The sequence below is a fragment of the Quercus suber genome, unplaced genomic scaffold (assembly GCF_002906115.3).
Source record: "Quercus suber isolate HL8 unplaced genomic scaffold, Cork oak 2.0 scaffold_284, whole genome shotgun sequence".
Classification (NCBI taxonomy): domain Eukaryota; kingdom Viridiplantae; phylum Streptophyta; class Magnoliopsida; order Fagales; family Fagaceae; genus Quercus; species Quercus suber.
Window position 1 is genome coordinate 795,437 of NW_027069740.1, and position 9,095 is coordinate 804,531.

Sequence of the window (9,095 nt, forward strand, 5' to 3'; positions counted from 1 at the left end):
AAACTTGGGGGGAAACCTTCTCGAAAAGCAATCCACTATAGTAAAGAGAAGTTTCAGATCTAGTACAAAACCTTTGTCCCTAGACTCTACAATCCTCATAGATGAACTTACAGCAGAAACCTTCTACTGCTTCAGAACCTCTGAATTCTTCAATATATGAATGCCACCCTTTGATGATGCACGAATCCCAGTTCTTGACTAACCAATTGCGCGGATCCCAGTACGCAACTTAATCACCAACTAGAAGAAGATTGTTGGCTGGAAAGTTCTTCACTTCATCAACAATGAAGATCAAGAAGCACTTGGTTACAAAACCCTAAGGCACAAAGACGCAGTAGCTTCTTTCAGAGAGAATAAGGCATCGGTCACCTTTTGCATATGTTCTCCTTGTATTCTCTTATGTGATGGCCTCTAAAATAAGCCTTATATAGGTCTAGGGTTGTGAGAAAAGAAACCCTACACAAATACAAAAGCTTGGCCCAAAAATCAGATTTAAAAATTCTGATTTCCGTAACCTCGATAGATAGCTAGGTGTCGAGGAGGTGTCGAGATTTAAACCTCGATAGATAGCTAGGTGTCGAGGAGGTGTCGAGAAGGTATCGAAGGGACAGGAGCTTTCTCGATCGATCCACCAGCTGTCGAGAAGGTGTCGAGATTGCGATAAGAAAACACCTTAAGAGCTCGATAGATAGCCAGCTATTGAGAGGTGTCGAGCAGCTGTCGAGCTATCTATTCGCAGGTGTCGAGTTATCTGTCCAGCTTTAATGAATACCTTTTCTTCACTTGTTTCTTGGTCCAATCTTCATGGCTTTAATACTAGACTTGAACAACATGTTTCTTCAAGTATTAAACACAACTTAGATCTACCTAAATACAAGTAAAGTGCGTTTTGTCAAAAGATTAGCCAACTACATAAAATATGTCCTTAACATCTGTATCCATCTTGTAGTTTTGCAGTCATATCTCTCATTGTTTTCGCACATAACATACATACACTTTGCTAAATTGGGTACTCAACTTGATTTAAAAATTGATTGATTAATTTTTGAGTCCTATGTACATTTTAGTATTTGCTATTTTTATGTGTGAATTGCAGAAAATATTTTTCTTAAGAGATATGATGGATAATCAATGTGCAAATTTTTTCTCAACTCATGCAATTGTTTATGGGTCACATAGTGTCAAGTTTGCATTTATTGAAAGAGAGAATATTTTTTTTGTGTATCCTCACCTTATCGACTTAGTTTTAAGTTTGGTTTGTGTGTCTTTATTTTCCCCACCTCCTAAATTTTTCCCCAAAATTGTTTTTCCCAAAACTTGTTTTTTTTTTTTTTTTTTTTTTCCTATTTTCATAGGGGGAGAAGCTTGTTTTTAACCTTTGTTGTTCATAGGGAGAGTTGTCTCTATTTTCTATAGAGCTTGTTTTGTGTTCCCTTAATTCTCTATTTTCTCTTACTCTGTTGCATATGCTTTCTGTCTACCTTCTGATTGGGTAGTCTTTGTCAATACATGACAAAAAGGGGGAGAAATAGTTGATATGTAGGAATCTGTTTTGTTTAGGGGGAGTTAACATTATTTTTGATGTATCTAACTTAGGGGGAGAGTTATTTTGCATATTTGTTGATTTACTGTTTTTCTGTTACACATGCATTTATGCATTTTGTTTAGTGTTTCAGGAAATATACATGTTAATTTAATCATGCTGTTGTCTACACTTGCAATTGATAGATAGTAGTTAGGTTGAATTTGTTGTATTTTGGGCAACATTGTGTAATTGGGCATTTTATTATATTGGGTTGTTAGGTTCTAAATGTTTAGAACAATTGGCAAATCATGAATACAAACTTGTCTAGATATAGATCTTAGAGTCTATAGGTATTATTAGACAATGCTCAAGGTGATTCAAGTCAAGATTCAAGAACATACAAGCTACAGGAAGAAGATTTCATAATCTGTCTGGTTCGATCGATTGAAGAATAGGCTCGATCGATTGAGAATCATATCTGCAGAATTTTAAGCCCAAACAGCTTTTTAAGCCCATGAAGGATTAGGGTTTCAAATCTACTTCTCCCAGTAAATAAAGGAAACCCTAAGCCTGGTTTGGTGGGTAGCAATAGAATGTTAGTGGTCTAAATTCTATTGTAAAACTTCGATTCTTTCTATAGTGGATTCAAGTTTACCTTGAGGATAGCTAGGTTAAATCCTCCCTAGATTTTTTACCGGTTTGGTTTTCCAGGGTGATCATATCATTGTATTATTTATTTTTCCGTTGCTATACATGATATGATTGTTTTGATTTTGATAACCTAGATCTGGAATTTGGACTAAGTAATAACTTGGCATATTAACTAGGTTAATCTGGTTGTGTTTTAAGAGGTCTAAAAACAAACAAATACCAACATGGAATTGGTAAAATACTTCTACAATATCAAAGTAAAATACCCATTTTTTCCAACAAAGTAAGTCTCTTTCTTTTACAAAAAAGAAATGTAATGGAATAGAGCATTACCAGCGGGCTTTCCACCAATCTCAACATCAAAATAAACTTTATGGGTCAACGTGAAACAAATATATGAGCCAAAGATGGTAAATTTGTTAAATAATTTAAACGGAGGAATTTAAAAAATCAAAGAAAAACAACCATCGGTACCCTGCCTAAAATAACCCTAACTAAAAAAAGCAAAGGCTTTACAAGTTAATGTCAAGCATCTGTTCTTCCTAAATATAACCAATCAGTCCACAATACCAAAACCTAAATCATATTTCCAAATTAAAAAAAGAAAAAAAAAAAGAGAAATATTTCCCCTTGTTTTCATCATTAACTAGGCTGCCTTTCCTCTGTTTGGTTTCAATTGAAAAACTTAAATTCAGAGAAAAGAGAAAGAGGAAAGCAAGCGTACCTAGGCATTGGGTATGGAGTTTTATTTTCAATTAAAAATAATAATAGGTAGAGAATGAGTTGCATAATACAAGAAAACCAAAAGATGCAGTGGCGACGATCCGTGGTGGCGGCAATCTGTGGTGGCGGCGGTGGCGTTGGGAGAATCTGAGTTTTGGGTTTTGATTTTGGGGAAGGAAATGGTGAGTTTAAGGTTTAGGGGAAGGTGATATGCGTGTGAGAAGAGAAGAGAGATTTTGAAGAAGTATCGGTTTTAGGTTTAGGTTTTGAAGAAGTACCGGTTTTGTAATGCGTATTTGGTGGGGGAAATAATGAGATTTAGTTTTTATTTTTAAATTAATAATGCTGACGTGAGTAAATGGGTCGAAAAAAAATCAAAACATATAAATCAAATTAAAAAAAAATATTTAATTTATGAAATCAACTCTATGTGTGTGTATGAAGGTAAACACCTCTAGATCTCATAGAAGATTCAACACTCGAATCTTGATTTTGGAGAGTTGTGTGTTGAATCTTCTATTAGATCTAGAGTTGTTTACCTTCATACACACACATAGAGTTGTCAAGATCAAGATTCGTGTCAAGAACTCGATGATCTCTTCAGTTGCTGCATAAAGAATTTTAAAGAAGATCTAAAACTTTTGAGTTGAGTCTCAAAGTCACAAGTAGGAGAACTTGTGGTTTCAGTAGATCAAGGAATGAAGTAGTCTGTGGACTCAGAGCTGTCACATGGTCGTGATAGTAAGTTTTCTACTTGAGGTATCAATAGGATGTTAGTGGTTTAAGTTCTATTGTAAAAACTTCAATTCTTTCATAGTGGATTTGTTTTATCTTGAGGATAATTAGGTTAAACCCTCCCTAGGTTTTCTACCAGTTAGGTTTTCCTGGGTTATCATATCGTTGTGTTCTTTACTTTTTGCATTATTTACATGATATGATTTTATTGTATTAACCTAAAACTGAATAATTTATCTAAGTAATCACTTGGCTAAATAACTAGGTTAAACAACTTGTGTTAAAGGGTCTAAAAATGTAGAAGTGGTATCAGAGCAGGTTAGTTCTTATGTTTTTAGATCTTTTGATCTAAGAGTTGATCCTTGACCCCTACTATCATGGATTCTTTGAAGTTCTTTTTGCTAAAAATCCAACTTGTCTACTTTTGGTTTATATGGCTTGTTGCATGTGTTAAGTCTTTCCTTGAGTATCTTGGTATAATTACATGTGATGATAATTATGTGTGTTATACAGCTTTAACTGCCTTAAAGGCACGTGATTCTTGTGTTTGGTATTTGGATAGTGGTTGTTCCTGGCATATGACAGGAAATAAAACTCTATTCAAGACACTTTTTGAAGGAAAGACTGGGATAGTCACGTTTGGAGATGAGAGCAAATTTGTGATCAGAGGCATTGGAACTGTGGACATTCTAGGTTTCCCAGTATTTGAGGATGTCTGGTATGTTGATGGGCTAAAGGCTAACTTACTCAGCATCAGTCAGATTTGTGATAATGGATTGAATGTTCTCTTTACCAAGTATGAATGTGAGATACTTGATGGAGGAGGTGACTGCATGTGTGTTGGTGTTAGGACAGTTGATAACTGTTATGATTGCTTGGTTGAGGAATAGACCTGGTTGGACAGATATTGTATGTCCAGAAGCAACAAGATTTGCTACTACTTTCCTTTCATTTGGAAGCATTCATGTGCATAAGCATGACTTGCAAGCCTTAGTGACTAGCAAGTTCTTTGTGGATAATAGATTGGCAAGAGAGTTAAAGGCAAAAGAAGCAGTTTCTATCATTTTGGATAATTCTTTTTGGGATGATATTAATGTTCTTGTCAAGACTTCATCGCCACTCATTCGTTTATTACGAATTATTGATTTTGATCAAAGGCTTGCAATAGGATATGTTTATGAGGGCATGCATAGAGCACAGTTGGGAATCAAGAAGATCTTTCGAATGAAGAAGCACTTGTACAAGCCATACACCACAATTATAAAAAACCGTTGGGACAAAAAATTGCGTAAAGATCTTCATGCTGTTGCATATTGGTTAAATCCCGCTTTTCAATATGATGGGGAGAATTTTTGTCGGAAACCAGCAGTAAATATGGCTATTTTGGACTACATTGGGACAAAATATGATGGTGACCAAGAAAACGTAATTAAGGAAACCCAATATTTTCAAGACCGTATTGGTAGTTTTGATAGAGATCTTGCATTGTCAACAAGCAAGACCACTCATCTAGGTGAGCAGTAATTAGTTTACTTTAATACTATAAATAAATCTTAGTTTTTTTTGTTGATGTTGAAAGTTAGTTTTGTCACTATAGTTAGAATAACTGAAGTGATTATTCAATTAAAAGTTTGTTTGATTATGTTGATTAATATTAGATTACGTTGCGTTATGAAAATCAGATGAATGGTGGAAGTTGTGGGGTGCTGATGCTCCAAACTTGCAAGAATTGGCAATTAGAATCCTTAGCCAAACTTCTGCCTCTTCTGGATGGGAGCGTTGTTGGAGTTTATTTGACCAAATACATTCTAAAAGGAGAAATAGGTTGGAGCATCAAAGGCTCAATGATCTTGTGTTTGTTTATCATAACTTGCGATTGAGACATAGGTAACTAAATGCCTTATCTTGTCATTGTATTAATTTTTAAGAAGTCATTTATATAATGTAATTGTTAGTTACTAATTATGTTCAAATTCCAATAATGAGCATGACATTTGGCAAACCAAACTCGTGGAGCTTGTTTAAGGTCATAAAGTGCACGTTGAAGATGACAAACTGTGTTTGAGTTAACAGAGAGACCAGGAGGAAGGTGCATATAAACTTCTTCACTTAAATCCCCATTAAAGAATGCATTTTTGACATCATCTGAAAAAGGTCTCATTTACTAGTAGCAACAACAGCTAAGAGGGCACGAACATATGAGGTACGAGCAACCGAAGCAAAGGTCTCTTCATAATCAATCCCATACTCCTGTGTAAAACCTTTTGCAACAAGACAAGCTTTATAGCACTCAATGGACCAATTAGAGCGAGTCTTAATCTTGTAGATCCACTTACAACCAACCACAAATTTCCCGGGGTGAGTGTCACCAAATCCCAAGTATGGTTTTTAGATAATGCATCAAGTTTCTCTTTCATTGTAATCTACCATAAAGGGTCAGTAGAAGCCTCACGATAGGTGTGAGGCTCGTGTAGTGTAGCAAGGGCAGTGTAACAATGATAGTAAAGCAAATGTACAGGAATAGATCTTACTCGAGTTGAGTGACGAGGTGGAATGTCTTGTGCAAGATCTTCAGGTGAAGCAGGAGCAGGGGACACAAGCTCAGGGTTGGGGTTCGGCAGCTCGTCTTCAACTTGTTCATCTTCCACCTGTTCATTAAAGGGTGAACTAGGAAAGGGATCAGTGATATCTGGTGGTTGGACAGAGAAGTCTATAGGAGAATCAAGAGCAACTACAAGAGGATTATGAGCAACTACTGAAGGAATATGTGCCTCATCTGGAAAAAGATCTAAGACAAAGGAGGAAAACAGGGAGGCGTGGAAGTGAGAAAGCTCGACAAAGAGATGATGTTCCCAAAAGACAACATTGCGGGAGATCAAAAGATGATAAGAGACAAGATCATAACACTGATACCCCTTTTGAGTTTCACCATAGCCAAGAAAACAACAAAGCCTTGATCGAGGCTCAAGTTTGTTATGCTCATGTGGCTGAAGAAGAATGAAACATGCAGAACTGAAGGAGTGAAGGTGGTGATAGTCTGGGGCTAACCCAAAAAGGCGTTTATATAGAGTTTGATTTTCGATAACAGGACTCGGAATGCGATTAATAGTATGAACAGCATGAAGAGCAGCTTCACCCCAAAGAGAAGCAAGAACTTTGGCAAAAAGAAGGAGAGCACGAATAGTGTCAAGAATATGATGAAGTTTTCATTCGACTCTACCATTTTGTTGAGAGGTACCTGGACAATTTAGTTGATGAACAGTGCCATAGGAATGCAAAACAGCTTGGAAAGCATATTGAGTGTATTCAAGAGCATTATTAGATCGAAAAATTTTGATGCGTTTGGAAAACTAAGTTTCAATCATTTTTGCAAAATTAGAATATACTTCCAATAATTCAAAACGATGTTTCATATTAAAAATCTAGCTATAGCGAGAGTAATCATCAACAAAGACAACAAAATATCAAGACCCACCAATACTAGAGAGAAAAGAAGGCCCCCAAACATCATAATGAATAAGATCAAAGATATCAATGGATATTGATTCACTAGTATTGAAAGGCAAAGCAGGTTGTTTTCCTAACTGACATGAAACACAATCAAAATTTTCTGTAGACACAGATCCTAACAAACCTCTAGAAGCCAATTGTTGTACTCGAGAGGAAGATGCATGACCAAGTCAAGCATGCCAAAGTGCAAGGGAAGGAACTGAAGAAACTGTAGCAACTGCAGCAATAGAAATAGGAGCAACAAGTGGAAGACGAAGGTTGTCCACGGGAAACATACACCCAACTCTGGGACCAGTCCCAAGCTCCTATCTTGTCCTTGGATCCTGCACAATACACCCAGAATAATCAAATATAATGTGATAACCTAACGCAACTAATTGTCTCAAAGAAAATAAATTGTAAGAAAGGTCAAGAACATTAAAGACCCCAAGAAACGAGAGGTTGGAGGTCGAAATAGAACCTATATTATGGCCAAACATTGTGGAACCATTTGCTATGCGAATATTAAGAGGGTGTAGTGCAGGTTTGAGTTCAGAAAATAAGGACGAGTGAGGTGTCATGTGATTGCAACAAGCAGAATCCACAAGCTAAGAGGAAGGAGACATACCAGATAAAGCTGAGAGAGAAAAGGAATAAGATGCATTACCAACCATACGAATGATATTGGCAATGATGTTTTTAAGGTCGTTTGTGGACATGGTGAAAGTGCGTCCTAAAGATTTAGACTATGTAAAGACGGGAGCCATTGGCTGGACATTGTCAATGTTAGTAATAGTAGCAGCAGAAATTGAAACAGCTGACTTGTTACGACAATAGCAAGTCTTAATATTGTGGCCAAAACGTTTGTAAAAATGTTTGCTGGATTGTCGCCTACGATTATTGCAACAAGAAGAAGACCTATCCTTATTTTCATTTAGAAGCAAAATATGCAAAAACGGACTGCAAAAATGAAATCTACACAAAAAACCGAGTAAGGAGCACCTGGATTGCAAAAAGTCAATGTTGGGAAAAAGTCAATGGTCAACCCTACTGAAAGTCAACGGTCAAATCTCCAAAAGTCAAACAATGACATCAGCGGGTGATGCAAGCAAGTGACGTCAGTGATGACGTAACTAGGCTGACGCGGAAGAATGATGTCAGCAGGAGGGATGAGGCGCGTGAAGGCACGTGACCGAATGACGCGGCGGGTAAGGATTAGAACCTTTGAGCGGTGGGTGGGGGCATGTGCGGTCTTCGATGGCTTTGAGGCTTCCACGAGTTTGTAGATCGGTGCAAGGCGATCTCAATGGTACCTGCAGAAAATTAATCGGAGCAATATTCGTGGTTTTGATGCAAAGGGCAGTGGTCTTTGTAGTGTGAAACTCCTCAATGACGGCGGCTGCAAGTTCGGAACCTAAGGACGACGACTGGAAGACGTCGGAGGTTCAATAGCGAGAGGCTGCAACGGCTACTGTGATGGTGGAAGCGATGTTGAGAATGGAGTAACACCAATAAAGACAAGACTGCTAAGAAAAGGTCAGAGCAGTGGCTCTGATACCATGTTAGAAATACTGAATGCAATAGTATTGTATTTCTTAGTGAAAGAATATACATAAGTGCCTTTATATAGGAGGCATATGAGTGTAGTACAAGTAAGAGTGTAGTATAAGAATGTGTGCTATACAAGTAATCTAGTTGGGCCTAAAGCCCACAACACTATACACGTTAACATGTTCATTGCCCTCTTATTTAAAAAAATGCTAGTTATTGTTGCGCAATTTCAATTATAAGTGTGAAACTGTGTTTTCACACACGATTTCAGCTATGTCTAGTACATAATGTGTAACTATCACCGTACATTTTTTTATTTAAAAAGCCATAACATTACAAACAAAGAATAAGAGTGCTAGCTCAGTAGAATAGCCTTTAATCTATATACAAACAATATGTGACGGGTTGGTCTACTCCTGTG